General features: G+C 38.7%; 1 long non-coding RNA gene across 1 annotated transcript; it reads left to right on the top strand.

The window, feature by feature from the left end:
* Positions 1-2047: 2047 nt before the first annotated feature.
* LOC140603478 (uncharacterized) lies at positions 2048-6131 on the top strand. The gene is made up of 5 exons (XR_012006456.1): positions 2048-2170; positions 3981-4019; positions 5063-5138; positions 5775-5813; positions 6089-6131. It is a non-coding gene; the product is annotated as an uncharacterized lncRNA (long non-coding RNA).
* Positions 6132-24666: the final 18535 nt, after the last annotated feature.

The raw sequence follows: 24666 nt of genomic DNA, 5'->3' as shown, positions 1-24666 counted from the left end.
TCAGATTGTCTATTTCTTCTTAGGTCAGCTTCAGGACTTTGTGTCTTTCTAGGAATTTGTCCATATCATCTGAGTTATCTAATTACTGGTATACAATTGCTCATAGTATTCCTTTATAATGCTTTTTATCTTATAAGGTTGGTAGTAATATTCCCTCTTTCATTTATGATTCTAGTTATTTGAGTCTTCTTTCTTCTCTCTTGGTAAATCCAAGCTAAAAGCTTGCCAATTTTGTTGATCTTTTCAATCAGCTTTTGGTTTCAATTGATTGTCTCTATTTTTCTCTTCTTTATTTTATTGATTTTTATTATTTCCTTCCCCAAAGGGGATATTGATTATTACTATCTCTCCAAAGGGACATTAGTAATTCACATGTATAGTGAAAACACAAGAAAATAATTTTTATCATAATATTATCTATACTCCTGTTTCTCTTCCTTTATTGTCCATTTTGTTATGACATTACAATCACCCAAGCTGCAAACTGGAGCCTTTATTCATTCTTTTTTGTTCTCATGCCTCACTCTAACTGTGGTTATTGAATCCTGTAAGGCCTACTTCAGAAATTTTTCTCAATCATTTGCTCCTCTCTGCTTCCACTCTTTTCCATTAAAATTCCCCACAGTTTTCTGGCTGACCTGATAGTGCATAACTCAGGCCCACCTCTGACATTTCCAGGTCCTCAAAGAAGAATTAAAATGGGTTTTTCAACCCATTCCCCAAACCCCTCCTTTTCTACCCCAATGCTCTATCCTACTATGAAGGGCCTCACGTACATACCTGTAAACAGCCCAGGTTCCATGTTTAAGCTCTTTCTCACATTCATAACAACTACATCTAAGGCCTAGAGAATGGATCTATGGAGGCCTGCACAACTTCCAAATCCTAAAAGCAGGCTTGGGATACTTTGAACAGAGAATTTTAGTTCCTGAACACCAGACTGTGATCTAGAAGTAGGAGTGATGAGTACAGGCTCTGGGTGGACACATCCCATTGGATGTGAACTGTAAACTCCTTGCCTTGAAGAGATTGGTGTGTCTAAAAGAGGGCTAGAGCTGTGCTCATAAAGTGTAGTGTTCCAGTGGAGGGCCTTTGTGTCTCAGTGTGAGGGTAGTATGACACAGCTCCCCTGAATAAAATTCTAAAGTCCCATCCTGTAACCCACTGAAGTTTGTCTAAACTCAACTTAGTACTCGAGGCCTAGCACAACCTGATTTCAGCCTATTTTCATATCTTTTTTCATTTGTCCATGAACTTGTCACCTCTTGTTATAGTTTTACCTAAACCACCGGGCAGAATTAATTGCTTTCTCATGCTTTGATGATCCTCCACCTTACTCTTGAACGTACTTCCATTAAAGCATGTATAACATTGCATTGTTATTACTTGCTTGCATGACTGCCTTTCCTATCAGCTAGTAAGCTCCTTAAAGTATGTTTTGGTCTTTCATCCACTTAGTAGCCAATCTTTATTCAGGGAATAGCGCCTCCATCTTTTTTTTTTTTTAAAGATTTATGTATTCATGATAGACTTAGAGAGAGTAAGAGAGAGAGAGAGATCGGCAGAGACTCAGGCAGAGGGAGAAGCAGGCTCCATGCCGGGAGCCCTACGTGGGACTCGATCCCGGGTCTCCAGGACTGCGCCCTAGGCCAAAGGCAGGCGCCAAACCACTGAGCCACCCAGGGATCCCCAGCGCTTCCATCTTTTTGAGAAACTATTCCTCTCTCTCCCCTGGCATATCCTTCTACTCTAATATGAGATACAAATGGTAGGTGATGTCCAAAGTCATCAAACTGTATACATTAAATACATGCAGTTCTTTGTATATCAATTATACCTTAGTAAAGCTGATGTTTAAAAAAAAAAAAAAAAATGAAGCTGGCCCTGCCCCTGTGGCCACAGTGACTGGCGGCATGTGACCCATGCTGGGCCAGTGAAGTTCTTTCCCAGGATTTTTAAGTCTACAACTGTGTGGAGGAGACTTCTCTTGGCCAGTGAATTCGGGAAGGTAGAACCTTGAGTTCTTGGAGTTCTGATTCTTTTTGTATCAACTTCATAGGAAGAGTTGCCAAAACAGAAAATGAGCTGAGATAATAGATGGGAAGAGAACATCTTGAAAGTGCTCAAGGCTCTGATTCCTGTTGTTTCAGCCATTTCTGAGTTTGAATATGTGAGTCAATGAATTATCTTTTTTTTTCTTTGCAACCCAAAGAGTCCCATAAGGTTTTCCTCCAGGGTGGAGGCCACGGTTTGCTCACTGATGTATCACAAAGTCTGGCATAGATCTTGGCTCAGAGTAGGCACTCGAGACATTTATTTATTGTTTTAAGGTGAAATATAAAGTAGCTGAACTGATCAATCTAAAGTGAAAAGAAAGCATCCAGTGTTACTTATTGGGAGAATAAGAACTTGATGGTTTGTATGACTAAGTGTGGGGAAAACAGTGAAAAAGTAAAACAATTGCAGAAAAAGAATAAATCTGCTGCCAACTTGGCAAACTGAACTATAGGAAGCCAGAAATATTTATTTCCCTTTGCTCTTCCCCAATAGTTTTTTTTTTTTTTTTTTTTTTTTTTAAGATTCTATTCATTTATACATGAGAAACGAGAGAAAGGCAGAGACACAGGCAGAGGGAGTAGCAGGCAACATGCAGGGAGCCTGATGTGGGACTTGATCCCAGGACCCTGAGATCACGACCTGAGCTGAAGTCCAGTGCTCAACCCCTGCGCTACCCAGGTGCCCCTTCCCCAATAGTTTTTAAACTGAAACTTCTTTTTATAAAATATAACACTTCCTTTTATAAAATAATGTCATTGTGCTTTTGCTTATGAGATGGAAACTAGGGAGTGTAACTTTCCTCTCCTGAGCCTTGTTGTATCTCACCATCCCAGTCAGGCTTTAGAAAGTGAGGGAAAGGGGGAATGTAAGAATGGGAACCTGGGAGGGCCTTTACCACAAGTGGAATTACTCATCCCCAGATAAGAATAGGATCTTCATTGTACCTCCCCTCAGGCATTCAGTAAGAGGAAGGCTGGCTATAATAGTAGCAGAAAAATGCAACCGTATCTTCACCAAACAGGTCTGGCTGGTTTAGGACCATGTGTTTTGCCAACTCAAATGGTTGTACCAACAATAAGGTCATGAACAGTCCAAACCAAGTGCCATTTATTCCTGGAGCTGGATGGAAGCTCAGAGTTCATCTGTTTTCAACCACCATCTGCTGTCTGGTCACCTCCATACTGCCTTTGAATTAATTGCTGGTTCCTTCTTGATCCCACTCATGAAAAGAGACCCAGGTCTCCAGACAACCCATTCTGTATATGGACTGTTAGAAAATTATCTGGTAATTTCAGTGGGCTGAAAGCAATTTTATGACTCTTCCTGTCATGGATTCAGATGCTCTTCCTTAAGTTTTTGGAAAAGAAATCTAGTCCTTTTATAATCCTTTAGATACTTGAGGCAGTTACCACATATATGTCTATACAAAATATTCTAAAATCCTTCAGCAGTCCCTCATGGGACATTATGGCTTTAATCCTCATTAGGGCAGACACTGAGTCATGTAGCAATTAGATGCAAAGGGCACGAAGTCAGATAAAGCCAAGTCATAATCCTTGCTCCGTGATACACCTCAAGTCTGCTGTGTGACTTGTGTACATTACTTAACCTTTATTGACTTCAGGTCTATCATTTGTAAAAGAAAGATATGATCTCTCTGAACTTCAGTTATTTCATCTATAAAATGAAGCCAATAATAGCTACAAGCTATGCAATGAATTGTCTTGAAGATTATGTGAGGTAATCCATATAAAATGACTAACACAATGCCTGGAACACACAAAGTACCTTATTGTTGTTGTTGCTATTTTTTTTTTTACATCACTGTATTTTAATACTATAGATATTAGTCAACTCAGGCTGCAAACAACAAACATAACACAAACTGAGAGGCTTAAACAACAGAAATCTTTTTCTCACAGTTCTAGAGACCAGAAGTCCAGGATCAAGATGCCAGCAAGGTAGGTTTAATTTGGGGGCTGCTTCCCTTAGCTTGTAGGTAGACACCATTTATCTTGCTGTATGTTCAATGATCACTTATTTGTGCACATATGGAAAATAGAGAGAGAAAGAGAAGAAAAGAGAGTGAGTTATCAAGTTTCTCTTCTTAGAAGAACACTAATCCGATCAGATTAGGACCATATGCTTATGACCTCACTTAACCTTAATTATCTCCTAAAGGCCCCATTTCCACATACAGTCACATTGTGGGATTAGAATTTCAATAAATAGATTTGAAGAGGACACAATTCAGTCCCTAGAATATACTATTGTGTAATACTTCCAAAATTTAAAAGAAAAGTGTACATCCCAGCAAAGGGGTCAGGCATCTATAAAGGCTCTCAGGCAAAACACTGACTATAATTCAATATGGCTGAGGTAGAGAATAGAGGGGAAAGAAAAAATTTGTATAGCAGGTGTATGACTATAATGGGACCAGTAGTTCACATTAAGGAGTTTGCATTTTTCTCCTAAGAGCAACAGGAGACATGGAAGGGTCGTAAGTGGAAACATGACCTAATATGACTTGAGCTTTGTTAGGGTCATTCTGTCTGCTGTGCAGAAAATAGATAGAAGGGGATTTAATCCTGTTTGAAATCTAAATGCACATATGAAAGATTTGCCCTCAGCATGGTAGGCAGAGAAAAGAAGTATTAAGAATCTGGGCACAAATCCTAAGGATGGAATTTGAACTCAAACCTTAATGGCTATTATTCAGCCTTTCTAATAACTAGTAGCACCCCACCCCCTGCCTTTCACCCCCCTACCACAGCTTTTCTCCAATCTCCAATTTTCTCTGATAGTTGTGGAAGAGTGAATTTTGGGTGCTGTTACTAATTAGCATAGTGTAAGATAAGCAGCAATTTGGTTGGAACATTTTAATAATAGTTATTTTCTCTTTTGCCTGTATTTAAAAGTTCTAATCTAATGAATAAATTATCTTCAGAGATCTAAGTTATTTCTAGTTGTGTTGTTCCATCTGATATGTTAATTTCGTCAACAGATTTATTTTAATAATGGAAGAAGAAACGAAAAAACAAAAAGAGAAAAGCCTTCCACCTTGAAGTCTAAACCAACTTGTATGTTAATACCCCAAGGAAGTATGGCAAAGTAAAGAGGTCTTTGCAGAGAAGGGTTTGGATGATGAACTTCACAGACCATTTTTCATATCCAAAGATGGGGCATTCCTGACTCAGTTACCTGAACTTCTTTTGAACAATTGTTTAAAACTACCTGGATGAGGTTATGTTATCTTTGAATGAACAACCAGGGGGTATAACAGAAGTAGAGGTGGACCAGAAACTCCAAGACTGAGTCCGAGTTTTGGCTTTGCACTAACTTTCCATATGATGCAGAACAAGCCAATGGTTTTTCTGGATCTCAATTATTCTTAGAAACAAGAGAGGAGGAATAAATCATTTCTAAAGACTTTACAAGCATGTGCCTATTATGTCAGGTTCTTCTCAAGGAATGTGGGAGTGAACAAAACAGATAAGATCCTGATCCCATTTGAGCATTCATGTTTATGACAGCATAATTTGTAAAGCAGACATATTAATTAATAAACAATAGGAGATCCCATTCAGATGGGATAATAAGTATTTAAGAAAATGAAATAGGGTAATGATATATAGACAGATGTATGTTGTTGGGATCAACTATTTATACGGGATGGGTATGAAGATAACTTCTCTGATGAGGTTGCTTCTTTTCAGAGTCCTGAATGATGAGAGTTATTCCCCCCAAGGTCTCAGGTAAGAGCATTTTAAGCAATAAGAGTAGCTAGAGCAAGGTCCCAAATAGTGGACTATTCTAGGATAAGTGTGATCAGTGTGGCTGGAGCATAGTGAATGGCAAGGAAAGTGAAATGCAATGAAGTCTGAATAGTGGAAAGTGGCCAGGTTCTGTAAGGTATGGCTGGCTGTAGGAGGGGTTTAGGTTTTATTCTAGTAGTCATGAGCAATTTGACCCATTGAACAGTTTTAGTCAAGTGAGTACGTGATGCATTTTTGCCTTGTTTTGTTTTTAGAGATGACTCAAGGTGCTGAGTGGAGATGGGCTGTATTAATGGGTAAGAATGAAGCAAAGGCACTAGATATGCTGCAGCAATCCAGCTGAGAGATGATGGTAGTGGTGGAGGTCATGGGACAAAGAGAGTTGGGACATGTCACAGAGTTTAAGCCAAGAGTACTTGCTAAGGAGTGGATGTTTATGAATTTTTTATCTATTCGTCTATAAGATTCCATTCTTCCATACTCCCATCTGAGTTCCCCTCTCTCCCATCCTACACGTAGGAGGTGGTTGATTAGGGTGAGAAAAGTGGTTCACGGGTATGAGATCAACTTGAGTGGCTGCAGAGAAATCACAGACTGACCTTGCATCTGCTAGCATGATGCTTCATCTCACTGAAGCAAAGGATTGTCCGATGGGAGAAATATCTCTAATGGTTAAATAAGTAGAGAGTACCTCGCGGCATTGAGACAAACCTGAACCTTCTGACAAAGCAGACTCCTTTCCGCTTTCTTTCTCTCTCAAATTTGTTCCCAAGAACTTGCTACATTCAGACTGGCTGTAGTAGAGACAGCTGTTTCAAACAGAATTAAATCCAATTTCCATGGCATTTTGCACACATGCAGATCTTGGCATTCAAATGATTCACGAGTGCAATTAATAAATGGCAGCATTATTTTGGAATACTTAGTGTATTATGTTTTTAGGAAATGTAGCCTACCTAACTTTTGACTACTTTTACTCAGTCTTCATTTTTATATAGTCATGTCACTGTAGTGTTGGGCTACATATCTCTACAACATAACTATATTCCTTATCAAGCTGAATAGTAAGATATAATTCTCTCCTCACCATGACTCAAATAATGGGATGTGTCCATTTTTGAAGAACTAACATATGAGGCCCAAGATCTTTAAAATGCCATGTTCTTTTTAAACCTAAGAATGAAAATAGTAATAATAATAATAATAATAATATAAATAAATAAATAAATAAATAAATAAATAAATAAACAAACCTACTAAGAATGTTATTAGTATCATTGGATCTGGCTTCATCAACAATTTTCCTACACAGGTGGACTCTACCCAGGATGTCTGGGAAACCTAGAGATTGAATCCAGTCATTCAGCAGATATTTGAGCCTCTTCCTCCATACAACGTACTGTGCTGGACACTGGGGGAACCACAAGACATAAAAACATAATGATATCTCTGTCCTCCATTCAACTAACTGTCCGCTTGGGAAGGTTGTGCAGAAAAGATTAAATAATAGTGCAAGAACTAAAAAATATGCAAAATAGAAGACATCCCACAACCATAGGATAAGATCTGGTGACAAATAATGGTTTATAACTGTGCTTCTCAAGCTTTTACTGCATACAAATCTCTTAGGCATCTTGTTGAAGTGCGCATTCTTTTTTCTTTTTTCTTTTTTTTTTTTTAAAGATTCCATTTATTTATTCATGAGACACACACACACACACACACACACACACACACACAGAGAAAGAGAGAGAGAGAGGCAGAGACACAAGCAGAGAGAGAAGCAGGCTCCATACAGGGAGCCCGATGTGGGACTCGATCGCAGGTCTCCAGGATTAGGCCCTGGGCCGAAGGCGGATGCTCAACCGCTGAGCCACCCAGGAGTCCCAACTTTTTTTTTTTTTAAAACGCATATTCTGATTCAGTAATCTGGGCGGGGGGGTGGTGGTGGGAATGAGTTCTTTGCTGATGCCAACACTGATGGCTTATGACCAAATTTTGGGCAGCCAGAGATTAGGTCTGAGATCCCAAAACTGTATGATGAGGCACCCCAGGGTACCACAGTAAATTTACAGGGGCACTATGGGATTTTTTTTTTATAAAAAAACAAAACAAAACAGTAATGCTCATCATCTGCCATGTGAGCTACTATTAGTTCATAGTTTTGACATTAGGTCATGCTACATTGCTTTAATCTTGGATCTTTGCAAAGCTGGATTCTTGGCAGTTATTGTGATAAATATGCAAGTACTGTACAAAAAACTATGTGGAATAGGCAAGGAGGGTGGTGGTGTCTAATCTGATTTCTAAATTTGAGAAGTTGTGCAGTGCCCTATAGGCACATACATCCATTAGTAAGTAATTATAATTATATTAGAATAAAATTGTAAATAGCTGTTTTCTTTTAATTCACAGGCACTATTTCATCCAAACAGCTGCTAAGTTGCCAGAATGTGATTTATTGAGTTGTTTGGACATAACTACTAAATGATGAAGACTATTAGGGATGTCTTTTGGTCAATGGACACCATGAAGAAAAAAGGGAGACACTTAAGAGCCTGTGAACAGAGGAAGTTGGAGATTTCTGGGTTAGATAGTAGGTACTATGAATTCAGAGAGGTTTGGAGTGGCCAGGAAAGAACACATGGGGGTTGTATGACCTGAGTCAGATCTGTGAGAAGAACAATATGAATAACAATACTCCAATACTCCTCAGATTTTAAGAAATGCATGAACACATGCTTAGATTTACAAATTGATTCTATACCTACACTTCCCTCATTCTTTGGTGTCTCTTTGAATGCATAGAGATTTCTGCTCAAGACTCCCTTTGTGTAGAGCAGTACCACTAGCCGACAACCCCAAATCAGATTTATTTTCAATATCTCATGACATGTGATCTAATCTAGAGAGTTGTTTAGGGTACTGGGCTATGTGTTTAGTACCAGTGTAGTCCTTCCTTAGTGAATAATGCCAGTACTACGGCATTCTTCTCAATGTCTGCAAACCACAATATACTTCTGTGATTCAAATTTTTCAAAGAACCAGAATTTTCGTTTTCATTGTCTTGGCATCATAGGTTGTTGTTAAGTAGACTTATTTTTATTGTCCTCTTTAATTGGTTTTATGTTAAGAACAAGCTGGGATTTTTTTTCCCTCCACAGAATAAATCCATTTCTAAAAAGTACTTGAACATGAACATGTTACTAAAATTTGTGGTTGATTTCATTTTACTCCCAGACCCAAATGTTGAGTTCAGAGCAATAGGCAGTGTGGAGCTGATACAAAACAGGGGTGAGGTAGAGCAGTAAGTGTTATTTAGTATGGACTGAACGGAGGGACAACCAGAGAAGCTGGTGGCAAAGCTCTACTGTGAGGTGACAGTGGCAGCAGAAAGGAAAGAGATGGCTTTGAAGGACTTTAGTATCTGGTTGTATATGAAGTAAGGAAGAAGGAAGAAGCAGAGATCATGGCAAGTGTCCCGGAGGTCTGGGCGACTGGGAGACTGATCGAGAAATATTGGAAAGTCGAAATTGAAGAATATATTTTGGAGGGAAGAGGTGAGTTTGGCTTCTGATGGTAGGCTTCAGGTGATGGTGGAAATATGCCATTGCAGTAAGGCTGGAGATAGGAACACAGGGAGCAGAGATCGAGTCAGGTAAGAGGTGGGAACAGAAACATCCTCTGAGGAAGGATGGACAAGGCCAGTCAAGATTGAATCCTAAGAAGCATCTAAGCTGATAGGACAGCAGGATAAAATAGAGCCAATAAATTAAACAAAGAAGGAAGAGTCCGAATGCTTGGAAGAGAGATGTATAAGGCTATGGAAAGAAGAATGAAGAGTTTCATCCACCAAGTGCCTCACAGATATGAAATGCGATCTTAGGTCTTTCCCAAATGTTGTAACACATGGAATGTCCACCATAAATTCTGAGATGGACATTACCATCTTCACTTTACAGGTGAGGGAATTGATGGGCAGAGACACAATGCAATTTGGCCAAGGTCATTCAGTTCATAAGTGGAAGGATTTGAATCCAAGTTCTTGGTATGAATCCAAAGTGCTTGCTCCTCCCCTAAACCTTTCAAAAATGGAAATGAAGATGTGACTTGTTGGAGCAAAGGATTGTAATCTTTTGGTCCTTATGGGGCTCCCTGGATAAGCTTCAGGAAGTTTATTAATCTTTAAAGCTATGTGGAAATTTTTGTTGTAAAAAATTATCAAAAATTTTGTTTTGTTTTGATGAAGTAGTCTATAACTTCCACCAGATTGCCAAAGAGATTTTGAATTATCTTCCAAATTTAAGAACAGCTGTTCTAGACAGCTGTTTTATAAAGTAGTGAATTGTAGCGAGTTGTGGACTAAACAGGTAGTGAGGAAGACAAAAATAGTATGTGACATATTCAAGAAATGTGGCTTTGAAAGGAAAAAAATTCCATAGTAGTTTAAAGAGGCAAAAGAGGCAAGTAAAACGTTTTTTAAAAAATTATTGGGGGCTACAAGCTTGTTTGGCAACAGAGGAAAAGGATCCAGTGAAGAGATAGTAATGAGTTGAGGTGGGAGGGGGCAGGTGCTAACAAGGAGGAAGTTCACCAGAGACACGGGGGAGGCTGGCATTTTGTCCTAGGGATGTTGGTGGGCTTCACGCCTCCACTAATCATTGCTGTCATTCCATTAGCTGGTTCGATGATATTCTAGGAACATTTTCTTTCTGAAACACAATCTGGAAAAAAGAGGTGTGGGAGAAAGAAAGGAAAAATGGGAGAAAGAGAGAGAAGGAGGAAGGGAAAGATATAGGAAGGAAGGAAGGAAGGAAGGAAGGAAGGAAGGAAGGAAGGAAGGAACAGAGGGAGGGAAGAAGGAAGGAAGAAGAAAAGAAAGGAAACCTAGAATGTTTCTGTAACAGAAGTGAGGAGAAGGAAGGAAGGGAAAATTGGGGTTGGAAATGAAATATTCCTAAGCCTGTCTTTATTCCTAGGAGTCAAGGCCAATTCTGTGACAATGTCAACCTCACGCATCAAGAGGAGATGGAGGCTCCCAAAGACAAAAGCCATACTAAGCCTTCAGTGATGTTCTAAATGAAAAGCCCACTCTGTCTTCCAAGGACAGTAATTTTTGAACCTAGAAGGAGGGGGAAGGGATCCAGCTAGGCTGTTTTTATTACAAAATTCTTCATCTCTTTTTATCTCCTGGGTTTCAGATGCATTTAATTATCCTCCCTAAATGCCATATTCTGCTCTTAATGAAAATCCTTTTTTAAAAACTTCTTGATGCAAATGCAAATTAAATTTGATGTTTTGTTTCCATGAAGGAAAATATAGAGTACCATGGACTGGGAGCATTGTGTTTTGGAGCTTGTTTTTAAACAAAAATAGGATTTTATTATCATTATCAGTAGCTGCTCATGGGATCTAAAAAATTAAATTTGGCTCATATTTGTAACATCTGGGAATTATTAAAGAATTCACTAAGGAATCCATAGCCACAGAAGATTCTGATTTAAAAAATTATGCACACACACAATTTTCATTAGCTCTATCATATGCTAGGCGTTGTGGTGTCTTTAAGGCAAAGGCACTCAGAATCACATAAGCAAACAAAGAAGAGCAAATTCATAATTACAATAACATTTTTTGAGCACTTACTATACGCCAAGCACTGTTTTAAATGCTTTGTAAGTATCAACCATTTAATCCGTATGATAAACCTATTATTACAAGTGCTATTCCTGCCCTCATTGTACAAATGAAGAATCTGGGAGATAGAAGAGTGAAAAACTTGGCCAAGGTTACACAACTAGTGAGTGATGGCTCCAGGCAGCCCACACTGTCAGCCATACACGCAGTTAGTTTTGGAAACAGATGCCCAGGACAGAAGGGGCTGAGGGAAGGGACTAGTGGGGGATGGAAGATGCTTCTTGGTGTAGGTGACCTTTGAGTTGGGTTCTTCTGAATGATGGAGGTGGTGGGTTGTAGGCAGAGAAGTCTGAAAAAGCAGGGTGAGTTCTGGAACGTGGGCAGTTTGGTGTCACAGAGTATGTTGCAAGAGAGGTAAGGACTGGGTGGGAAGTGAAGTTGGAGAGATGCTCAGAAGGCAGATCATGAAAGAACTTCAATGCAGCCCCCAAGCAGCTTAGACTCTGTCCGGAGGCTTGTGAAACATATAAATAAAAGAGAGACACAGCCCTATCTGTAGGCAAACACTGAAGCTGGGTATATGAATGTCTTATTCTCTGAACTGCCCTGATTCTTAGTATTCTGTTTCTTTTCTTTTTTCTTTTTTTTTAAAATCATACTAAAAGAAGAAAAAGAAAAACACCCAAGGAATCACAAAGGTTTATTAAAAATAATACAAGTTTGGGAAATTTTTACTTACCTTGGACTCAGGTCCTTGATTAGTAAATAACACACCTCCTTTGTATCCCTTAAATTGATGAGATTCATAAGATTGATTAATTAATGATCAATAAGAGTAATCAAGATAAATCAGAACAAATAAAAAGAAAGCTAGTAAACATTTTTTATAACAAACCTATTGTACTCCATGTTTCAGGAAAGAGCATGTTCCTTGAGTGTTTACATAATAATTTACCCTTTCATTTTAGAGTCTGTCCTCAAACAATTCAAAGCTTTATTCTGGGGACAAATTTCAGTCCTGTACATATTGTGTGATCAATGTATTTCCTGTCCATGTGCCTCCAGGTTTTCTACCTTTCTAGGGACTTGGTTTCTTTGAATATATACATTAAATAGTAGGTAGCCCCATGTCACCAAACCACACCTTCTCCAAGATTACCAGAGTTTCTCAGAGGTCTTGCACCATCAGCGTTCACCTCCTGTTTTGAATTCCAGCCCCCACTGGATTCCTTTCATTTTCATAATCATACCTGCTGAGTTAGAATTTTTCCCCTCCTTGACAAAAGAGCTAGTTTCTTCATAAGAAGAATTTTGCCTTCCTTCTGGGCCAAGGTAAACTGCAAACAGCTTTTAAAGTAACAATGTTTTCTTCCCTATTACAATAATAGCTTACAATATTACATGTATTATAATTCTATAGTGCAGTTACAGCTTTCAAAACATTTCACAATAGAGCAGGTATGATTGTTCTCATTTTTGAGGAGAACGGAGGAGGGAACTAACATTTCAAGGCTGTCTTTTGGGAGCTAGGGATTTTGTGCTTCCTGTTTTATGCATTTTAGCTCATTAGCATATATAATCTAATTAAGCACATTTTCCCAATTATTCTTTGCAACAATTTTTACGAGGTAGGCATTTGTATTAGTATCTACTGCCATATACAAATTACACTAAGATTTAGCAGCTTAAAACAACAATATTCAGGATCTTACAATTCCTGTGGGTCCGTACCCTGGGTATGGCTTAGCTGGGTACCTTTGGGTCAAGGTCTCTCAGGAGGCTCCGGTTCTGAGGCTGGTCTGGCCTGTGGTCTCATCTGAAGGAAGGAGTGGATCCGATTCCAAGCTCATTCACATGACCCTTGGAAGGCTTCAGTACCTAGCCTAGCTGAGATAAGCCTCAATGTATTGCCACGATGGCCTCCCCACAAAGCATTTTGCAACAGCTAATTCCCCTTATAGTGATTAAGCAAGAAAGTAGAAAATGCTCTCAATTTGGAAGCCATAGTTTCTTTGTCACCTAAGCTAAGAAGTGACATCTCATCTTTCACCTCAGTCTGTAGAAGCAAACATGGTTCCAGCCCATACTCAAGGGGAATGGATCACACAAGGGCATGAATACCAGGAAATGGATGATCAGGGACCCTTAGAGGTTGCTTCCCGCAGCATTATGATCTCCGCTTTGCTATGGGAGAAAAAACTGTTAAAGAGATTAAGCAACTGGATCAAGGTTTTCCAACCACCACGTGGAAAAAACCAGCAGTAAACTCTGATTTTAAGGTTCTAAATAGCAAATACACCTCTATTGGCTCCAAAAATCTCTTTAAGAAAAAAAAAAAAAGGACAAAGAGCTAAATCATGAGGAAATAAACTTACATCAGCAATTTGTTGAATAGAAAACAGAACAAAACAGAGAGCCCTTCCAATGACTTCCTGGGGCCAGTACACATTTAGCCACATTCTTTATGCCCTCGATTCCCAAATGCTGATCTATATCTAGGAAACAGTTTTGGCCAGGCTGCAGCAAAGTGAGAAAAATAAGAATCATGCAGAAGCTTTTCATAAAGGTAAATATTCAAATAAAAGTGCTTTTCTTTCTTTCATTTTCTTTTTTTACTGTGGTAAGAACACTTAACATGAGAGCTACCTTCTTAAAAATTTTAAGTGTGCCATACAATATTGTTAACTATAGGTACAATGTTGTATAGCAAAGATCTAGAACTTAATCATCTTGCATAACTGATATTTTAGACTCATTGAACAGTGACTTCCCATTCTCTGTCTCCCCAGACTCTGACAACTACCATTCTACTTTCTGTTTATATGGGTATGGCTATTCTAAATATCTCATACACGTGGAGTCATGTAGTACGTGATCCTCTGTGACTGGCTTATTTTCACTTACCGCAATGTCCTCAAATTTTGTCCATATTATCGTGTGTGGCAAGATGTAGGAAATCCTAAAGCAAAAAAGACTTTCCAAAAAAAAAAAAAGTAAGAGGGCTTTCTTTACTCTTATTTTGGGTTGTGAAAATGATCATTCTTTTATAATGTACTGGCAGCAATAGAATGGCAGTTTTCCCATAAAGCTATTGTTCTCATTTGACAAAATGAATAATATACAATACTCGGAGAGATTCTTAGATTTTATCTGAAATTTTACTGGTTTTTGAAATTCAAGAATTTCAAGGCTTCTGCTTCACACTGCTAAATGACCCTGTAAGTGGCCTGGATATTCAGACTGATGATCATGAGTTTGAGATAAGTTCTTCAAACGTTAAAGAATGTGTCAAGTGTGTTTAGAGCATTTAATAAGGCAAGAAAGTGGGATTTTGTTTATACAGAGTAAATAACATTGTTTTTCCCAAACTTTTTAAAAATAAACTTTTATTACTGTAGATTTCAGAATGTGAAGATGGTACCGAGGGTCCTCTATACCCCTTACCCAGCTCCTTTGTTGTTAGCATCCTACACTACTATGACTCCTTTGTCACAACTGAGGAACCAACGTTGGTACAATACTGTTAACTAAGCTCTACTGTTTGTTCAGATTTCACTGGTTTTTCCCTGATGTCACCATTTGTGAAATATATAAGGAACTTGAGTTCTAGAAGTTCTAGATCTTTAGGATGTATCTCCATAAATTCCAGACTTCTGCGACAGCGATCTTTCTAAAGCACAAATCTTCTTGTGTCTCCACTTTCAGACCCCTAAAATCTTTCAGTGGCTCCCAAAGATCACAAAATTAGTCATTATTCAATAAGTATGTACCATGATCCAGGGACTGTGGTATTCACTGGTGAATCAAAAAGATACGATGTGTGTGTTGGATCTCAAGGGGCTTTCAAATCTTTCCATCTTCCTTTTGACTTCTGGATGTATTATCTTCCTCTGAGAGTGGTTCATTCCATTTCTCATGTAAATCAAGTTAGCTGCCTCCTTTAGATTCTGTCAGCTGTGCCCATTACTTTGACCAGCACAAAATAGCTCCCAACACAAATATACATATCTTTGGGAGTAGGACAAAAAGGGGGAGAAAGGAAGCGAGAAGCTCTTAATATTGATGCTTAAACATTTTTTGATGATTGAATATTTTGAGCTAACAAATAGAGCTATAGGATATAGGTGGCAGAAAATTGAACAGAGCATCAGAGGGAACACACAAGAGAGTGGCCAATTCTACTTGGGAAGATTGGACCAGAGGTATTTTCTGTGAGGTACCGTTAAGCTAAGTCTTTTCTTTCTGTAAACAAAATTTAACATTTAACCATTTTAAGTGTACATTTCAATGTCATTAAATAATTCAGTTTGTTGCACAACTATCACTACTATCCATCTCCAGAACTTTTTCATCATCACAAACCAAAACTTCGTACCTATTTGACAGTAATTGACAGTAATTGCCCATTCCCCTCTTCATACATATATAAATAATTAGCTTTGAATTATATAATTATATACATAATTAGCTTTGAATTTGTGTATATAATATACCAGCTTTGAGTTTACGTATATATAAATAAATGTAGATTATAATAAAAAATATATATATATATATCCAAAGCTAATTATTTAATTAAAATCTCAGAATGTTGGTGCTCAAAGCCTTCTGTCTTAACATGGAAGTATACTATAATCCCAGGTCCTTTTTGTACAATTACAGAAGACACAAAAATTCACTTTTGGAAACACAATTATAATAATTTTACTTGCTAAATAAAATAGTTTGAAAAGATAGACAGAAATATAATTCATTAATATATTATTTGATTCCCATTGTCATAATAGTTGATATTCTTGGGCATAATATATAAAAATTAAAGATATGTATACTGAGAACTAAAAGTATACAGATATGGTACTTATAAAATGTTTTATTCTTCTATTTTTCAAAAAATGCTGCCTTTATAATCAGTATTGAATATGTATCCCCTGGCACATTAGGTAAAATAAGAATTACTGAGGCTCAAGTTTGAATATAGATTGATCATGAACCTATTCAGAATCTATAAAACCCTTCAATCTATATAGATCTCTTAAGTTAGTACATTGAAAATAGGAAAAGAAGTAACTGATTTGGCCATCAAGTTAGTGATATGAATGGAAAAAAACAGTTTCAGAACCCAGGAGACACAGCTATTTAAAAAAATTATGTTTGGGTCATAGTTTTGATAGGAGTAAGCTGAGTCTTTCAGATAGCTAGGTGTCTGCTAAGTAGAGGTGATTGTGAGTTGAATTGTACTCCCCCAAAGATATGTTCAAGTCCTAACTTCCAGTATCTATGAACATGGTCTTACAGAGTCTTTGCAGATGAAATCAAGTTAAGATGAAGTCATTCTGGACTTAGGGTGGGCTTGAAAGCAATGATTGGTGTCCTTATAAGAAGAAGGAAACATGGACACAGATGTACAAGGAGAATGGATGTGACAACAGAGGCAGAGATGGGAATGATGTGTCTACAAGTCCAAGAAAACCAAGGATTTCTGGCAACCAGCAGAAACTAGGAAAGCTGCATAGAACAGACTCTCCCCCCAGTCCCCAGAAGGAGCCAACCCTGCTGGAAACTTGATTTTGGACTTTTAGGTTCCAGAACTGGTGAGGTGATTTCTGCGGTTTTCAAGCATGCAAGTTTTTGGTGGTCTGTTACTGCAACCCTACGAATCTAATACAGATGAAACATGGAAGAATGTGGAAGAAGAGTAAACAGGAGACTCAGAGTAGTAGAGGCCTGGGGTATGAGACATCCTGGGAAGCTTTTTATGGAAGATCCTCAGGAATATTCCATAGGTGGGGTTTTAGACTCCTGACTCTGCCATTAATGTCCTATTACTGCTATCTAGTGTTCTTTGGCAAGGTTCAGCTAGACCTTCTACAGCATGAGCTGCATATCTACAATGAGAAGGAACATTGAAGTTCTGAAAATACATTATCAAAATAATAGTTTTTTTATAATACACATTCTATTTGCTCTATGCATTTCTCTAAAAATTAGGAAGAATTTGTCCTCTTATATTCCAAATATGGTAAAAAGAAAGCTGTCATTGGATATCTGCCCTAGGAAAAGTAATAAAAAGAACCATTCTCCTTGCTGGTCTTGCTGGAACATTAATGCTGACTTGGCTGCAAGCTGATGGTAAATTCCTCTGTATTTGTCCCTTGCCAAGGAACTCATATAGTACTGGGACCTAGGATGACTGGGCGGAGTGGGAAGGCAATGAGTGACTCCAGGGAGAAGTTGAATGCTGGTGATGACAAGCTGTCTTTTAAGGAGAGTGGACCTGATTAGCTTTTGATGAAAGAGATGTATTCAGGAGGGGAGCACCTGACATCTTCTGAGCAGGTCAACTCTCTTCAAATGAATATTTTTTAAAAGATTTTATTTATTTATTTATTTGACAGAAAGAGAGAGAGAGAGAGAGAGAGAGGACAAGCAGAGGAAGGTGCAGAGGGAGATAGAGAAGCAGACTCCACACTGAGCAGGGAGCCTGATGTGGGTGGGGCTTGATCCCAGGACCCCAGGATCATGATCTGAGCTGAAGGCAGACACTTAACTGACTGAGCCACCCAGGCACCCTCCAAATGAATCCTGAACAAGTATTTGAAGAATATAGGTTTTGAAGTGGCATCAAGCCATTCAGCGTTACTGGGGAAAAGTTGGGGGGACAGGCAGACATTTGAATTTCTCCATCTGTCCTCACAGAACCTCACCTATATGTCAAGCTCAGGGCTAAGTAATTTATGAACAAGATTACTTTTGATCTGTAAGTCAATCCTAGAAGATAGACACCATTATTACTTTATATGATAGATGGGGAAGCTGAGACTTTGAGGGGCAAAGAAACATACCCAAAGACATATGGCCATATGGACGACTCAGCTAAAAATAACCAAACTTCAAAGAACGACTGGCTTTTGGAAGATGACTTAATCGGGAGAGTGATGATGGACATCACAGGAAAGGAAAATGGTATCAGATCTTAGACAGCCTTCCATGTCCCAGCAAGGACTTTGGACTTTATAAGTAACAAGAACTTTAAACAGGGGAATCAAAGAGTGGCTTGCATTTAAAGGGTCTTTGAGAAATATCCATTGAGTGGACACAATCAAACTTTGGTTTACAAGGTATAGAGAATGGATTGTGGGGATGCAGGGCTGAAGCAAGAGAAGCCAACTAGAAGGCTGGTGAGTAATGAGGTGAAAGAGAGGTGAAATTTCTTAGCATGCCACAGAATCCCTAATGAGCTTCTTCCTGCTTTCTTTTATTTAAAGAAATCTTGCAAACTTGAGCAAGGTCGACTATGAAATAACCCCATGCCCTCCTGAGTCTCACCCAACTCATCCTAGAGCATTTAAAACCCATCTTAACAGCATCAGCAACATGAGTCCTTGTTTGTGAAAAATTTACAGTCCACCTTGGAGCCAAAGAGATCTGGAGCTCAGATTTGTGCCTTATCTGGTGTTCTTCCTTCTATTCACTCTGTATCTAGTTCTTCCCATTGGGGGAGGGGCTGAACTTATCACCTGAGTGTTGGGTCTTTGCTTTGCCAAGCAAGCAGTAAACTCAGATGTTTCACATTGTGTTTGGTGGTTTTTATTTCCTTCCAAACTTCTCGAGCTTGGACTACTGCATATTGGACAACTACCTGCGTATTGGTCAGCCCTCTAAACCAGCCCTTCTCAATGCCTTGCATGTCTCAGAATGTGGTATACTTATCCCACATGTATTCTTTTTCAGATGTTGTTTCTTTTACCTGGAAGGCTATCTCTTTCCTTGTTTAACTCATGGATTATCTGTTAATCCTCAGAGATTTAGCTCATGTTCTCACCTCTTTCCAGGGCCTTTTCTTTGGTCCTGTTCCCTCATTTTCCAAGACCAAGGTATCTTCTAAGATGTATTGTCGTGTTGGTGTTCACATCAACATTTCTTTAATTACACTGGTGTGCATAGAACCTTTGCACAATATCATATTATTTCATCAGGGTCTTCACATGCCTGTTCATGCATTCAACAAATATTAATTAAAAATCTACTATGTGCCAGGCAATGGGTGCTGCAGGAACTTACACGTATGATATGGGAGCTCTCACCTCTATAAATCTATATGGCTTCATTACATGTTTGTTTTACTATTCTACAATGTTTTCATAAATATTAACAACTTCCTTACGTAGTCTTCTCTGGACCAAAGTAATGTCAGGAGCCTAGAAATGAAATCTTTGCTCATTGAAAAATGGGCTAAAATGGCTCCCTCATTCTACTTTTGTGGATTCTAGCTAAATACAAATTTCCCTTACAGCATCTTTATTTGTACAATCAGCTTGTTTCTGATTATGAAAACAATATGGTGAGTGTGAATGAATGAAAAAAATAAAAAAAAATGTAAAGAAACTAAAGTCATCTATAACCAAAACTGTCATAAATTGGGTAGCTTATAAGCAACAAACATTTATTTCTCATGGTTCTGGAGGCAGAGAAATGTAAGATCATGACGCTGGCAAATTCAGTGTTTGGTGAGAGCCCATTTCCTCATAGACAGCACCTTCTGTCTATGTCCTCACATGGTGGAAGTGGCAAGCAAGTCCTCTGGGGCCTCTTTTATAAGGGCAGTAATCCATTTCATGGTGGCTCTGTTCTCATGACCTCATTACCTCCACCAGTCCTACCTCTGAATACCATCACCTCAACATAGGAATTTGGGGAGGGAGGGACACATACATTTACATAATAGCAATGCAGATAGGCTATACCTTCATTGGCATGGTGTCTGCATGGATGTATACATTTTTCAAAATTCATTGAACTATACATTTTAAACTCATGTAGGGGTGCATGGGTGGCTCAGTTAGTTAAGCTTCTGCCTTTGGCTTAGGTCATGATCCCAGTGTCCTGGAATCGAGCCCCCCATCGGGCTCCCTGCTCAGTGGAGAGCCTTCTTCTCCCTCCTCCCCCTGCTTGTGCTCTCTCACTATCTCACTCTCTTGCTCTCCCTCAAGTAAATAAAATCTTTTTAAAAAATCTATGTGCTTTATTACATGCAAATTATTCCCTTTTTTAAGTTTTAAGTATTAGAATAAAAAAGAGATTGTAAGTAAGGAGAATTAAAAGACATAGAGAATAAATTTTAAAAAGCAGACAAAAGTATAATGTTTAGGGGTATACACTTAAGTGATACTACTATAGATAAATGCATGGAAATAATTTTTATAAAAGTCAGTTACGGTAGGAAGAGCAAAAACTTTCCAGGTATGGGGTCAATGGAAGGGTTTCTGAAATGGCTGTCAAAGTTCTATTTCTTGATGTGGGTAGTGTATGAAGATCTTTACCATGAAGTAGTACATGTGCTTTCTGCAGTTTTTTTGTGTGTCTGTGTTTTTTGGAAAATAAGAAGTAAAAACAAGTTTTTAAAAATTAAAAACGGAAACCCAGTGAATATCCATAGATAGTATATGTTCAAGGAAGGCCTGTTTGAGAATGTGACTTTAAGATGAAGCTTGAAGGATAAAAAGAATCCAGCTACATGAAGAATATGGAGAAGACCCATGACAGGGGGAAGATGGAATATACAGCTTGGACTTCATTCCAAGGGGGAAGCTTGGTTGGCCCTGCTCTATGCATGTATACACTAGTTGAGGACTCATGGGCAAAACTCGCAGAACATCTGGATTACCTCTGTGCACAGCTCTCTCTTTTCTGTTTCCTTCCTATCATGGGCTAAATGATTATGTCCCCCTAAAATTCATATGTTGAAGTCTTTCCCCCACCAAGAATGATGGAATTGGGAGGTGGGGTCTTTAGGAGGTAATTAGGCTTTGATGAAGTCATGAGGGTGGGCCCCCAGGATGAGATTAGTGTCCTTACAGAGAGAAGGAAACCAGAGCTTTCTCTATTCACCATATGAAGACACAGTGAAGCAGGTAGCTAGCTGTCTACAAACCAGGAAGGAAGAAAGAAGAGGGGGAAGTGAATTGACTGGCTCCTAGATCTTGTGCTTCTCAGCTCTGAGAACTATGAGAAATAAATTCCTGTTGTTTAAACCACTCTGGCTATGGCAATTTGTTATGACAACCTGAGCGGCTGAAGATAACTGTCCTGCAAATTCCAGCATCTTCATTCACCCCAAATTCTGATCTTTCTGCCTCTTCAACTCAGGGGAAACACCGTACTCTACTCTCACTCTTTAGGTGGGCCTCTGATCCCCTATGTGGCTCTTCTTAGTCCTTACTCCAGTCTTTGAGTCTCTGGCCGTAGTATTGCTCCCACTTGAATCACCCAGAATCCTAAACTATCCCTGATGTGGTGAGATAATCTAGGAAGATGTTTTCTCAAGGGAACAAATCAGATAGTAAGAACAGTTGAGCTCAAATAAAGAGAAAAACAGTGCATTGTGGCATCATTAATACCTGAGAGTCACATTCATGTAATACCTTACTCCAAATCCAGGTGTATATTAGAATCACCTAAGGAGCATCAAAAATATATATAGATTTCAAACAAAGGGTTGCGGGAAAGGAGGTGGGTGGGGGGATAGGGTAACTGGGTGAAGGACACTGAGGAGGGCACTTGATAGGATGGCCACTGGGTGTTATACTATATGTTGGCAAATTGAATTTAAATTAAAAAAAAAAAGAAAGAAAAAATATATAGATTTCCACTGACTTTTGCTCTGGCATGTACATTTAAAGGTACTTTGAGGGGGCTCCTCACACAACCAGCCTAACCGCTAGTCCCAAACATATGCATTTAGGAACTCCTCTGGGTTATTCTCCACCTGCCACCATCCTTCAGATCCATTTTCTGCCTTTTACTGCTTGATCTTCAACTTGGGAGACTGACTCACAAAGACTGCATCTGTCATGGGTGTAGAGTTTTCTTGGCTTCCTGATTAGGGATTGGAGGGTATGGTATCTTTTTTCCCCAGGATCCCTCCTGTATTGTATTACAACCAATAGTTCGCTGGTGGTGGCTTGTTAAGTTTTCAGTAATTTTATGAAGGTAGTTGCAAAACATAGCCAGTGTTTAAAAATAAAGTATATAAAATTACAAGTAAATATATTGAATAAAATAAATGCACAAACCAATCACTCCCTAAATAGTTTTCTGTATTTAATTTTGCTATCATGTATGATGCCAGTCCTAGAGAAAGGTAGGCCACTCTTCATCTCTTCCCAACTCCATGTGCACAACTTCACATTGGTGGCATGAAATCAGCCATATGGGAAGATTTACTCCTTGAAAATCAGCAAATATTACATATTTAGGCTTTTTTTTTTTTTTCTCCCGGAAGAACAGATTGTTCAACACTCACCAGGAAGCAACCACTGAGCACAACCATTCAGGGTGGCTCTTCTTCCACCACTCCAATCATCGCCATGCTTTGGTAGACTGTGTCCTCCTCTTGGGTCTTCAGGCCAAGGGATGATGACAGCTTCTCCCCGCTAACACCTGCAATCTTGTTGGCTGTCCTACTTCTTTTTTTTTTTTTTAGGTTATATTTATTTATGAGAGACACAGAGACAGAGAGAGAGGCAGAGACACAGGCAGAGGGAGAAGCAGTTTCCATGCAGGGAGCCGGACATGGGACTCAATCCCGGGTCTCCAGAATCAGGCCCTGGGCCGAAGGCGACGCTAAACCACTGAGCCACCCAGGCTGCCTGGCTCTCCTACTTCTGACCACTCCTTTCAGAATAGTCCCTTCATTAAACTCACTTTAGTTAAATTCTTTTGAATGTATCATCTCTTTTCCACTGGATGCCTCAACTGATGTGGGAACCATTGCTAGAGACTGATATTTCCACAAGTGCCGTTGATAGAAGATGGATAGAAGATGAATACTGTGAAGTAGAAACACTTTTTACATTGAAAAAGATTCATTGGTCAAGTAAGTCCAGGAAAGAAAGGGTTTGACAAAATTAGAATGTTTCTGTACTCAGAAACTTTAGTATAGCTAATATACATTGTGAATAAGACTTAAACCTTCATGGCCACGTTTTTCCCTGAAATATATCTTTTGAAGCAATGTTCCAATAAACACTCCCATTGAGCCATTGTAGAAATGAAGTGTTTGGATGTACTTTGGGAATTGACCTAGAAGGGAAGATTCTTTAACAGTCCTTACAGTAAGTTTTTATTTTTTAAACTAATTGAGCTGACGCTGCCATTTTTATAAATATAAGGTAACATTTCTTTTAGCTCTTTCACTGTAGAATAAATTCTGTACACCTCAGTACAAAATTTAAATGTCTAAAGATTATCCCTGTAAGCAATGGGAATCAATTTAAATGATGTTGAGAGGAAAGCAATTTTAAATGTACAACGACTTCGTGATGTATGTATGATAACTACTTGAAACATTTGTCAACACAATTTGGGGGTCAGTGGCTGTTGATATGACCCTACATTTAATGACTCCAAACTGCTGGTTTTGTGTTTTTATGTGTGTGCTTTAGATATTTCTTATTATTTCCCTCTCTGGCAGGTTGTCAACCATCATTGCTGATAATTGTCAATGTGTCTAATTCTAGCTTCCCTCTCACTTCTAATCTTCTCTAATGTGGGAATGCAGATATCCAAGCTGGTTAGAATTGTGTTTATAGTGATGGGGGACACTTATTCTCTGTACTCTGGTTTGATAAGGTTATCAGATAAATGGCTTCTGCAGAGGAGACATAATAGACCAAACTAGCCCAAATTGAAGCTAAATCAGAACTCAGCTGAGTCTGTTCAATTATCATAAATATGGATAGCAAATTTTAAATGTAAAAAGATAAAATCCAGTAACCGGGAGATAAGTCGTGGAAATTAACCCTTTAGACCAAAGTTTCTATTTTCGTAAGATACCTTTTAAAGCACAGACAACTCTTCATTTTCTGGTGAAACTAAGTCTATTTTCTTGACAACAGTTTTGTCAATTTCATGTCAGACAAATTAATTCTGAAGGGAAAAATAAATGTTCACTTTCTGCCTTTTTTTTTTTTTGGATTGGCTTTTCAATCCAGGATTGAAATCATCTCTGTGGGATGACAGCTCAGAGAACCCAAACATCTGAAGGAGAGAGAACACAAAAATCACAGCAGAAACCCCCAGGAGCTCTGCAAAGGCACCCGCCTAAGGCAACACACACTTACATAAGCTTCCATTATGCATGAAGTTACTGAGGATTTTTGCAATGGCTCATGGGAGACCTATTTACATGGAT

The sequence above is a fragment of the Canis lupus genome, chromosome 14, assembly GCF_048164855.1.
Source record: "Canis lupus baileyi chromosome 14, mCanLup2.hap1, whole genome shotgun sequence".
In the NCBI taxonomy this organism is placed as follows: Eukaryota; Metazoa; Chordata; class Mammalia; order Carnivora; family Canidae; genus Canis; species Canis lupus.
The sequence above is the reverse complement of the archived record's forward strand: the minus strand, read 5'-3'. Positions and strand labels throughout refer to the sequence as shown.